The following is a 13,076-nucleotide window of genomic DNA, read 5'->3' on the forward strand; positions in this document are numbered from 1 at the left end:
ACACGTGACCCTTGATCTTGAGGTTGTGAGTTCAAGCCCCATACTGGGTGTAGAGATTACATAAAAAATAAAATCTTAAAAAAAAAAAAATCCTACACGTTTGGATGATGTAGAAAATAAGGAGTCCCTTCTTCTGAGCTAAAGAAAGAAGAGGAATACAGGAGAGGCAGCCCAGGTGGATTGGCTGATCATTGCCAATTAAACTTTCCTCTTGGCAGGGAAACCTAAATATAACTTTTCTTGTACTCTCGTGCCAACCTGGGGTCTCAAAGTTGGGCCCAATATCCCCAAACGCATTTTCCTTTTATGCAAACCACATCATAACATGAATTAAACTGGTGTTCCTTAGGTCTTTGACTGTATCAACTTCCAAAAAAGTAATTTTCCCCCATGTTTTTGTCTCTGAAAAGGTGTTTTACCTGTTTTGGCTAGGAAATGGGAAATATTAGAAAGTAACCAGCATATACAGCAGAATAGAAACATGCATAGTGATCGATTTTCTCTGAAGATTGGGTATTGACTGAGCCATTTGTAACCAGCTCTAATGTCATACTCAGAAAAAAAATAAATAAACCTTAAAAAAAGGTTAACATAAAAGCAATTTTCCATCTTCATATTATAGTAAATGGGCAGAGAATGAAGAGCAACATGACTAAAATAAACCAAAGATTTGAAGAGCAAAATCAGAAAGACGAGGTGCAAAGTACTCTTCATTTCATCTACTTGGTCTGATGGCTTGGAGTAGCTATTTTTCTTCTCATACTGTTTGCTTTTAGAGGAACCTGAGAATCTTCTAATTATAGCCCAATTGTCAAAGGGTAATGAATTGATAACAAAATGTGATAGATACATACAGTGGAATATTTTATTAAAGATTTTATTTATTCATTTGAGAGAGACAGAGAGATCACAGGCAGGGGGAGGGATAGCAGAGGGAGAAGCAGATTCCTCACTGAGCTGGGAGACTGACGGAGGTTTCAAACTCTAGACCTGGACATCATGACCTGAGCCAAAAGCAGATGGTCAACCATCTGAGCTACTCAGGCACCCCCATATAGTGGAATATTATTCATCCTTCAAAGGGAAGGAAATTCTGACATATTCTGCACAACGATGACAATGTGGATGAACCTTGAGGACCAAATGTTAAGTGAAATCAGTAATTCACAAAAGGGCAAATACTATTTGATTCCACTGACATGAGGTACTTAAAGTCAAAATCATGGAGACTGAAAGTAGAATAGTGATCACCAGGAGCTAGGGAGGGCAAGGAGTTAGTGTTTAATGGATAGAGTTTTAGTTTCTCAAGATGAAAAGTATTCTGGAGATGGATGGTGATGATGGTTACACAACTATGTGAATGTACTTAATGCACCAGAATTGTACACTTTAAAAATAGTTATAAAGTGTTAAAGAGTCTCTCCCTTATATCTTCAATTAATTCACCTTTCTTGCTTTTGTGTCAGGCTAAGATCCTAATCTATATTCACAGGAAATTGTCTGCAGAACATCAAACATCTAGCAGCAATGTCCACAATAGCCAAACTGTGGAAGGAGCCTCGGTGTCCATCAAAAGATGAATGGATAAAGAAGATGTGGTTTATGTATACAATGGAATATTCCTCAGCCATTAGAAACGACAAATACCCACCATTTGCTTCGACGTGGATGGAACTGGAAGGTATTACGCTGAGTGAAATAAGTCAATCGGAGAAGGACAAACATTATATGGTCTCATTCATTTGGGGAATATAAATAATAGTGAAAGGGAATAGAGGGGAAGGGAGAAGAAATGGGTAGGAAATATCAGAAAGGGAGACAGAACATGAGAGACAACTAACTCTGGGAAACGAACTAGGAGTGGTGGAAGGGGAGGAGGGTGGGGGGGTGGGGGTGACTGAGTAGTGAGCACTTAGGGGGGCACTTGATGGGACGAGCACTGGGTGTTATTCTGTATGTTGGCAAATTGAACACCAATAAAAAATAAATTTATTATAAAAAAAAAAAAAAGAACACCAATCATCTGCAGCTTCACTAACCCCCTTTGGCTCCCTATGCAATTTGAGATCTTTTAGGACATCTTCAAGGGTGTGAAAATTAATAAAAGGAAATCTCACTAAAATAAAGCCAGGAGGCCAGAAAGGGGAGCTCTTATGCCATACCACTTGATGTCAATCACAGGAAGAATGATCAATCACAGACCCCAACAGAATAGTCACAAGGAATCATCAATTATAGGCCCCCAAAAGAAAAGACGTTCACTGCATCACCTACAAGAAATCAACAGCTCCAGCAACTCAGCCAATGAGAAACATCATCACCCTGAAATCTTGCTCTTCTCCAGTGGATTTTTGTTCAAAACAACTCCTCCTAGTTTCCTCCTTCTTCATAAAATAACATTTCTCATTCCTTTCTTTGTTGTACTAGCTAGCCTATGGTTTTTACTGTAGCCTGCCTGTCCAGAATGGCAATTTTTGGTGATTCCCAAGTAAAACCATATTTGTTGGTAAAATAACTGTTTAAGGACATTACATGGTGTCATAAGTGGGATCTGGAGAGGACACCACCCCACCCCCAACTCCAAGGATGGTGAGCAAACAGGTGCTGGTACCTACAGAGCCCACTGAGCCCACTGCTTTCCTGCCCATCCTGGAGTCTGAGTGAGTAAGTCTCTCCTGAATTGCTAAGTCTACTCTCTGCGTTTTGAGCTCCCTGGCCTTTATTTGGGATCTATTTGAAGGCTCTGTCTCTTCTGAGAGTACTCATTTGGCCTTTAGTCTGACTCCATTTTGGAATTGTACTGTTCCTATCAGAACTGTGCTGGCCTTTGGCCTGATTCCTTTTGGAAGTGGGCCATTCCTATTAAAGTAGCAGTTTAGGAATTTTTCTTTTCACTCTAGAGAAAAACCTCTAAGGGGCACCTGACTGATTCAATCAGTAGAACATGCAATTCTTGATCTCAGGGTTGTGAGTTCGAAACCCACGGGGGATGTAGAGAATACTTAAAAAAAAATCAACTCAACTGTAAGAAATGGGGTTCTGGTCATCAAAATGTTTTGAGGCATCCCCCTTCTGGATTCCAGCCAGTTTTATGTTTAAAAACTGTGATCCCGGGGTGCCTGGATGGCTCAGTCAGTTAAGCACCTGCCTTCCACTCAGGTCATGATCTCAGGTCCTGGAATTGAGTCCGGTGTTGGGCTCCCTGCTCAGTGGGGAGCCTGCTTCTCCCTCTCTCTCTGCCATTCCTCCTGCTTGTGCTCTCTGGCTCTCTCTCCCTTTCTGTCAAATAGATAAAACCTTTAAAAAGGAAAATAAACCAATCAACTTTATAAAAAAAAAACAAAAACAAAACTGTGGTCCCTCGTACACATTTCTAAGCAAATGGACCGACTTAACCAAAAATAATTTCAAACGCCAATGCCCATTATAGGAAACTTTCAATCTGGACGAACTTATTTTTCTCCAAACCGAATTGGACAGCCACAGGTTTAAAGTTGTCAAAGCAGAATGGGATGCCTATTTTGATTGGTATTTTGAAGCTTCCAAACGTCATCAGGAATCTAAAATTGCCTCTCTGCTAAATACAATTTCTAGACTAAGTGAGGCGAACAATTAGGAAAAGAGAAAAAGGCTTCTGGGGGACAAACAAATCCCAAATTTCTTATGTTCCCTGGACTAAAGCTGTATTGTGAGCCATAGTTAAAGAGTTTCCTAAAGTGACTGAGGACCCCCATAGGTTTGCTGAAGAATTTAACACAGTTATTCAAACTTACCAACCCGGTTTCTCAGATTTATATCACTTAGCCTACATGCTTGCCGTGACAGCCAAGCCAAACATTGGATGAAATTTGCCCATGGGAGCATACTAAATGGGATTTAGAAAAACAAACCCCTAACTTTTTGGCAAAATACTAAAAACACATGCTGAAAACCTCCACCGAACAATTGCAGTAGCTTTCTCTAAACCTGTTGACTGGAACAAAATTCAAACTTGCACACAAAAATCTGAGGAACCTTTTCATGACTATTATACATCAGATTATTTTCAAAGAAAATTCTGGTCTTCCTTTAGCTGTTGAATCCACTTGGGTAAGCATTTAACCCCATATTTATTAATGGGCTGAGCCAGGAAATTTCTTTTTGTTGAAGGACAGGGGGAAATGGGAAGCTGTGTCCACTCCAGATTGAGTTAATTTGGCAAACCGGCTCACCTGCATGCTAGATGAGTCACCTAAAAAGAGAGACCACTAAAATTCTGAATTTTTAACTCCGGCAAATAGAAGTCCCTAAACAAAACTGCAAAACCTCATGATCTCTGCTGTTATTGCAAAAAGCCAGAACATTGGAAAAAAGACTGTTACCAACTTATAGCGCCATCAACCCTCCAGCTAGCCTTACCAGCGGCCTCCTAATTCCCAATGATGGGGCTCCAGGGAACTATAGAGTATTTTCCCAATCCTCCCTCTTACTCAGGTTGAAGAAAAAAGTATTCAGATTAGGAATGAATCTCTCTGTGTCCTTATTGATACCAGAGCTACACACGCAGTGCTTAACCCCACTGCTATACAGCAAGCCCTGCCTCAGAATATTAATATATTTCAAATAGTAGGGGTCTCTAATAAACTTCAACCCTGAATCTATTCCCCCTCCTTTTTTAAAGGTTATATTTATTTACTCATGAGAAACAGAGAGACAGAGAGAGACAGAGACAGAGACATAGAGGAAGAGGCACGCTTCCTGTGGGGAGCATGTTGTCTCTGCCTTCCTCTCTGTGTGTCTGTCATGTTTAAATAAATAAAATCTTAAAAAAAAAAAGAAAGAAAAATATCATGGCAGAATTTATTTCTCCCAAAAGGGGGAAATAATTCTAGAAACTGACAGAAATAATTCTAGAGAGATGCCTAGGTGGCTCAGCAGTTGAGCATCTGCCTTTGGCCCAGGAGTCCCAAGATCGAGTCTCACATCGGGCTGCCTGCATGGAGCCTGCTTCTCCCTCTGCCTGTGTCTCTGCTTCTCTCTCATGAATAAATAAAAGAAATCTTAAAAAAAAAAAAAAAGAAAAAGAAAGAATTCTAGAAATTTTATTACTAGAAATTCTAGTAATCAAAATAGCCAAGTAGGTGAATTAAAGGATGCTTCGACATCTTTTATTTGCTCTATCTCTGACAGCACTATACTTGAGTGGGAAACACTGATCATGTGTCTTTACTGGATAAGTTACCATTCTCTTTATGGGAAAAATATCAACTGCTCTTGGTAGAATCCACAGTGCATCTCCCATAGATCATTCAAAACCTCGTCTAGAACTAGTCAATACTCCATATTAAATAAAGAAGCCCTTCACAGTACCAAGCCCATAGTAGAGGATTACAAGATTCAGCGTCCCATTATCCTCTGCATTCATCCCTGTAACATCCCTATTTTACCTGTGAGAAACCCCAATGACTGGGGATGAAGTTTTGTCCAGGACTTCCAAGTAATAAATGATATAGTTATCCTGTGGCATCTCCCTGTTCCTAACCCCCACCTGCTACTGTTATCTTTCCCACTGAAAACAATTTTTTTTTTACTGTAATTGATCTACACAGGGCATTTTTTAGTATTCCAGTTGTTTAAATAGAGTCAGTCTCTTTTTGCTTTCACCTGGGAAGAACAGCAATACATCTGCACAGTGATATCTCAAGGTTTCAGGGTCCTTACTTTTCACAAATCTTTTTTTTTTTTTAAGATTTTTAGAATCTCTTGACAGAGAGAAAGAGAGAGCACAAGCAGGGGGAGCAGCAGAGAAGGAGAAGCAGGCTCCCCACCGAGCAGGGAGCCTGATCCCAGGATCCTGGGATCTTGACCTGAGTGGAAGGCAGATACTTAACTGACGGAGTCACTGCAGGCATCCCTTTTCACAAATCTTACAAGCTAATCTGCATGATATAAAATTTTCTGCAGCCTCTATTTTGTGAAATGCATAAACTGCTTCTCTGTTCCACTTTTCGAACCTCTGCACCAGAAGACAGCATCCACCTGTTAAACTTTTGGCCTTGGGGCCCCTGGGTGGCTCAGTTGGTTAAGCATCTGACTCTTGATTTCAGCTGGTCAGGATCTTGGAGTCATGGGATCAAGCCCTGTGTTGGGCTCCATGCTCAGCATGGAGTCTACTTCTTTCCCTCTCCTCCTCCCCCTGCTCATGCTCATGTTCTCTCTCTAAAATAAATAAATAAATAAATAAATAAATAAATAAATAAATAAATAAATAAATAAATAAATAAGTGAAAATGGGATCCCTGGGTGGCTCAGTGGTTGAGTGTCTGCCTTCTGCGCAGGGCACGATCCTGGGGTCCTGAATTGAGTCCTTCATCTGGCTCCCCACAGGGAGCCTGCTTCTCCCTCTGCCTGTGTCTGCCTCTCTCTCTCTGTGTCTCTCATGAATAAATAAATAATATCTTATAAGTAAATAAGTGCTTGGCTTTAAAAATCACAGAAAATCTCCAAGGAAAAATTGAAGTTTGTTCAAGCTCATTTTCTTTTTCTTTTTTTTTTTTTTCAAGCTCATTTTCAACAATTAGGGCACCTGATTTCAAAACAAAGGTTACATTTGGAGCCAGGTAGAACTCATGGTATCCTGAACTTCCTTACACCTAAAACTAAGCACTAATTATGAGGTTCTCTGGGACTAGCTGGCTACTGTAGAAACTAGATTCCAAACTTTTCTTATGGCTCAAGTTTTCTACACTTTACTAAGAAACAGCAAACCCGACCCCGTTATTTAGAAAGACCAGGATGACATAGCTTTGAGGGACTTTTTTTTTTAATACTTTATTTATTTATTCATGACAGAGAGAGACATAGGCAGAGGGAGAAGCAGACTCCACACAAAGAGTCTGATGTGGGACTCAATCCCAGGACTCCGGGATCATGCCCTGAGCCAAAGGCTGACACTCAACCATGAGCCACCCAGATGTCCCAGCTTTTGGGAACTTTAAAGAAAAGTCTAATTAAAGCCCCCTGCCCTTGGACATCCTCTCAGCTCCTATTTCCTTTTCTTTTTTAAAAGATTATACTTATTTATTAATGAGAGACACACAGAGAGAGGCAGAGAAATAGGCAGAGAGAGAAGCAGGCTCCCCAGGAAGCCCAATGTGGGACTCGTTCCCAGGACCTGGGGATCACACCCTGAGCCAAAGGCAGACGCTCAACCACTGAGCTACCCAGGCATCCCTCCTATTTCCTTTAAAGGACATGTCCTTGGGGTGCTCATGCAAAAAAACGTGAGACCATCATCAATCCATAGGGCATTATAGCCAAGAACTGGATCCTGGGGCTCAGGGACATACCCCTTGCCTCAGAACCATTCCTGCCACTGTCCTCTTAGTTAAGGTGACGGAAGAAATTGCCATGGAACCCCTTTTAACTATCTTTGCACCCCCTGTAGAAGCCCTCCTACATTCTCATCACTCAACACCTCACAGCCAGTCACCTCACCTCCTAAGACATCTTCCTACTAACTCCTCCTCCTATAACTCTTCTTGCAGCAATGACCTCCACCCTACTATTCTACTCCCCTCCTCCACAGATAAGACCCTTCATGACTGCTTAATGCTGACAGTTCACAATTTGCCTCCCCATGACAATATATAGAAAATCCCTCTAGCCACTGCATATTTTTCATGGTTTACTGATGGATCTTTTATAAGATTTTATTTTTTTTTTAATTTTTATTTATTTATGATGGTCACACACAGAGAGAGAGAGAGGCAGAGACACAGGCAGAGGGAGAAGCAGGCTCCATGCACCGGGAGCCCGACGTGGGATTCGATCCCGGGTCTCCAGGATCGTGCCCTGGGCCAAAGGCAGGCGCCAAACCGCTGCGCCACCCAGGGATCCCCTATAAGATTTTATTTTTAAGTAATCGCACCACCCAACGTGGGGCTCAAACTCACAGCCCCGCGATCAAGAGTTGTCATGTGTTGCACTGACTTGAGCCAGCCAGGTGCCCCATGATGAGTCTTATTTAAAGGAAGAAAATGCTAAATATTGTGCTGGGCCTGCTATTCCAACTTTTTTTGATGTCATTGAGGCAGTATATTTGCCTTTGGCTGCATCAGCCAATGGATTGTGATACGCCTTCAAACTTGTACCTCAGACAAAAATAAAACCACAGATGATTATACTGATAGTTGATATCCCTTTGGGGTAGCTCATCACCTGGGAATGGTATGGAAATTGAGGTTTCCTTACTTCCAATGAGAATAAAATTTAAAATGGCTCCTATATCCAAAATTTATAAGATGCCATCATTTTGCAGATACCATAATTTTGCAGGCTGCTCTGGCTATTATTAACTCTCCTTGGTGTTGTACACATAACCCCCTGGAGGCCAAACAAAACCACCCCACTGATATATCCAGCCAAAATTCTGCTCTCAAGGAAACCAATAGTCAAACCTCTGTCAGGGTCCAGAGGGATGTTCTCTCAAGTGACAATTTGAAAAAATTGGCAAAAGCACTCAACAATTGGCCCCAGAAAAGGAAAAACAATATTGGAAATCCAATAAATGCTGGTTTAATAAAAAGAGTGAACTCTGGTTTGGAGTTCTTTTAGGTCACCAGATGGTCTGCAAGTGTGCTCAGGCTTTGGTGCTTTCTTTAAATGTGCCATGCAAATCCAAGAGTCTAGTCCCAGGAATTTACCATTCTAGCCCTTCCAGAAATTCTAAAACTCCCACTACTGACTACTGTATGTGCATTAAACCACTGGTCCACTGACAAAATGATAGCATTCCTAAACCAGTAATGATGGAGAAATATTAATAAGGTTGCAAAAAGTGCCCACTTCTCTTGTCCCACCTGTCCAAAGTCTAATCCAAGGAAATCTGTTCAGTCTGTACCCAAACACTTTGAACTGCCAGGGGCCCATTCGAGGTTTGGCAAATCAGTTTCATAGCTATTCCCACCTTGTGGAAATAAATATATTTCAGTCATGGTTTGTATGTTTTCTCATTGGTCCAAAGTTTCACCTGTAAATGGGCCATGGCTGCTTCTGTGGATAAAATTCTGTTAGGGCAGCCCTGGTGGCTCAGGGGTTTAGCGCCGCCTTCAGCCCAGGGTGTGATCCTGGAGACCTGGGATCAACTCCCAAGTCGGGCTCCCTGCATGGAGCCTGCTTCTCCCTCTGCCTGTGTCTCTGCCTCTCTCTCTCTCTGTGTGTGTGTGTCTCTCATAAATAAATAAAATCTTAAAAAATAAAATTTAAAAAAATAAAATTCTATTAAAAAAGACTATATTTAACTGCGAAACCCCTCTTGCACTTCATAGTGATCAGGGAATTCATTTCCCTGGTCAGGTGCTTCAATAAATCTGTGTTGTTCAGCCACTTTTACAATACTTTCACTGTACATACCATCCGTAATCCTCAAGTTCAGTTGAATGTGCTACTGGCACCGCTAACACTCAATTAGCAAAATTTGTAGAAATTCTCCAAATACTTTGGCCAAAAGCATTGCTGTTGGTCCTTCTAAATCTCAGATCCACCTTTTTTGGAATTCACAGAGTCTCATCCTTTGAGACAGTCACAGGATGCCCAATGCATTTGGTCCCTGCCTCCTTTGAGCCACAGCTGATAAAAGATACACTTCAATAGTGTCAAGGCCTAATTGCTTTTTATAAAATAACCATGCTGGGGTGCCTGACTGGCTCGGTTGGTAGTACATGCAATTTTTTTTTTTTTTTTAGTAGCTTCCACACCCAGCATGGAGCCCAATGCGGGGCTTGAACTCATAACCCTGAGATCAAGACCTAAGAGTCAAACACTTAACTGACTGAGCCACCCAGGCACTCCTAGAGCACGCAACATTTGATCTCAGGATTAGGGAGCCCATTAAAAAAAAAAAAATGCTTTGACAGAACAGTCTTTTTACAGCACGTGTTCAGTAGATGGAGATCTTAAAGCATCATATCTTGCAACCTGAAGATTTTATCTATTAAAAAGACACCTCCAAAAGACTGTCTTCCACTTCAGTGGCAAGGCCCCATCAGGTACGGATAACCTATCCTTGTGTCAACAAACTCCAGAGACTAGACTCTTGGATTTGCATGGCACATTTAAAGAAAGCACCAAAGCCTAAGCAGACCTGCAGACCATCTGGTGACCTAAAAGTAGTTTTCCCAGAATTGAAGATATTTGATCATGGGGGCACCTGTCTGGCTCAGTTGGTGGAGTATACCACTCTTAATCTTGGGGTCTGGAGTTTGAGCTCCACGTTGGGTATAGAGGTAACTTGAAAAAATAAAATCTTCAAAAAAGAAGACATCTGAGAAGGTGACGTATGACAAGATAATTTTCCAAAAAAAAAAAAATTTTTCCCAAAACGTCCAGACCAGAGTAGGTTACAAGGTTTAGGATTCAAAGAAATATGTCTTTTTCATCTGGACTATTAACTGATTCTGGGTTTTGTTTGTTTGTTGGTTGGTTTGTTTTAAGATTTCATCTATTTATTTGAGAGACAGAGAGAGCACGAGTTGGGGACAGAGAGGGGCAGAGGGAGAGGGAGAAGCAGACTTGCTGCTGAGCATGGAGCCTGATGATCCCAGGACCTTGAGATCATGACCTGAGCCAAAGGCACCCTCTGATTCTGGGTTCTTATCTAAATTCATAATTTCTAAATTTACAACTTTGTAGGCTATATTTTTGATGACACATTTGATTCTAAACAGTTATTTTGAGATAACAATACTGTGAATTGTCTTTGAAGTTTTGATGTTTTACAAAAAGTTCATCAGCTATTGTTTCATGTTTATACCTGCACTATATCTTCCTAAATGCACTCACTTAATTCTTTTTGTGTGCTTTTACAGTACCCACTATTCTGCTTTCATGGCTGCTTTAAACAGGGACTTCTAGGAGATCTGCCTGGAGTCAGAGGGAGAGCTTTTCCCCTCTAAGTCAGAAAAAATGTCAATAAATATTTTCAATTGGCTACTTTCAGACCCTGGGTCTTGGCTTAGAACCATCATAAAATTAGGAATTGTAATTACTTTGTGTGTGTGGGGGGGGGTTGTGGGTTTTTTTGTGTAACTACTTTTAATTCTGTACATATTGCCTGTCAAACTTCTATAAAAACTGATATACCCAAGAAGATTATCTCCAATGCTTATGATCTTGATAAATATGTACAATATATAAATAAGTGCCTGAGTTCTCCCTCCTACCCCTCCTTGTTGCACAAATATGACAGTAGGTTATTTTTTTTTCATTTATGTACTTTTGTTTGCTAAAGTTTATAGCAGTATACTAAAACTAAATTTTAGAGACACTAGATATCATTAGTTTGGATACCATTAGCTTATTATAAAAGAGAGACATGAAAATTGTTTACATGGAGGATCCCTGGGTGGCTCAGTGGTTTAGCGCCCGCCTTTGGCCCAGAGCACAATCCTGGGGTCCCGGGATCGAGTCCCACATTGGGCTCCTGGCATGGAGCCTGCTTCTCCCTCCTCCTGTGTCTCTGCCTCTCTCTCTCTGTCCCTCTCTCTATGTCTATCATGAATAAATAAATAAAATCTTTAAAAAAGAAAAAAAATTATTTACATGATGAAAGATTTCATAACTTCACTGAAATAGGCAGCTTCATTTCATGCTATTTTAATAATGATTTCAGTCCACATACTTCTCAAGAATGTTACCATCTCTAAGATGGTAGAAATAATCCTTGTCATCTAGAACTACTTCGGTGCCTCCATATTCTGGGGGAAGAACTTTATCACCTACTTTCACACTAACTGGTTCAACCTCTCCACCCTTTCCTTTAGAACCTAATCCAACAGCTACTACTGTTGCTTGCAACACTTTTCCTTGAGATTTTTCTGGAAGCATAATACCTCCTTTGGTTACAGTTTCAGATGCACTCCTTTCAACTAAAGCTCAAAGAGGGGAAGAAACTTCCTAAACGCCTGCCCTGCCATGACTCTGGCCGATGCAGTTTGACCCTGCTCTGGAGCAAAGAGTGACAGGTTTCTAATCTGTACAATTTCCCTCCAGAACGGACATGACACCCAAGAAAGGCCCTTCCTGGCACCACAGGACAAAAGGCCAATTAAGAAAACATGACTCTTGGGACAGCCCGGGTGGCTCAGTGGTTTAGCGCTGCCTTCAGCCTACGGCGTGATCCTGGTGACCCAGGATCGAGTCCCACATGGAGCCTGCTTCTCCCTCCTCCTGTATCTCTGCCTCTCTCTCTGTGTGTCTATCATAAATAAATAAATAAAATCCTTAAAAGAAAAGGAAACATGACTCTTCATCAGTGAAAAATCTTGACTAAAAAGGGGAAATGTGAAAATTAATAAAGGGACCCCTCACTAAAATAAATTCAGGAGGCCAGAAGGGGGAGCCATACCACGCAGTGTCAACTACGGAGAGCATCATTAAGCCCCCAAAAGAAAAAGACACACATTGCATCTCCATCAAGAAATTACCCCAGCAACTGGGCCAATGAGAAACTATCATTACCTTTAACTTGTGCTTTTCTCCAACGGATTTTCAACTTTCTCCTTCTCCATGAAATAATATTTCTCTAGCTGTTTATTGGGCTAGCTGATGGTTTGTTTATTGGGCTAGCTGATGGTTTTTGCTGTAGTTTGTCCTGAAATGCAATTCTCTGCTATTCCCAAATAAATCCATTTTTGCTTGTTAAATCATTGGCCATTTCAATTTTTAAGACAACAGGGCTTTCCTACTGTCACTTTTTAAAAACAATATGTTTTATTTATTTATTCATGAGAAACACACACACACAGAGGCAGAGACACAGGCAGATGGAGAAGCAGGCTCCACGCAGGGAACCTGACGTGGGACTCAATCCCCAGTCTCCAGGAGCACGCCCTGGGCCACTGAGCCACCCAGGCTGCTCACCTACTATCACTTTTTAATCAAATTTTTTGCAGTCAAGCACCTAACCAACATATAAACCAACTGGTATAGATCTAGGGGTGCCCGGCTGGCTCAGTCAGTGAAGCATGACTCTTGATCTAAGGGTTGTATGTCTGAGCCCCACATTGGATGTACAGATCACTTAAAAATAAAATTTT

At 41.2% G+C, this 13,076-nt stretch overlaps 1 pseudogene; it reads right to left on the reverse strand.

Moving 5' to 3' along the window:
* Window positions 1-11,646: 11,646 nt before the first annotated feature.
* On the reverse strand, window positions 11,647-11,954 carry LOC129513292 (10 kDa heat shock protein, mitochondrial-like; annotated as a pseudogene).
* Between the last annotated feature and the right edge of the window lie 1,122 nt (window positions 11,955-13,076).

The sequence above is a fragment of the Nyctereutes procyonoides genome, unplaced genomic scaffold (genome assembly GCF_905146905.1).
Source record: "Nyctereutes procyonoides isolate TBG_1078 unplaced genomic scaffold, NYPRO_anot_genome, whole genome shotgun sequence".
NCBI lineage: Eukaryota > Metazoa > Chordata > Mammalia > Carnivora > Canidae > Nyctereutes > Nyctereutes procyonoides.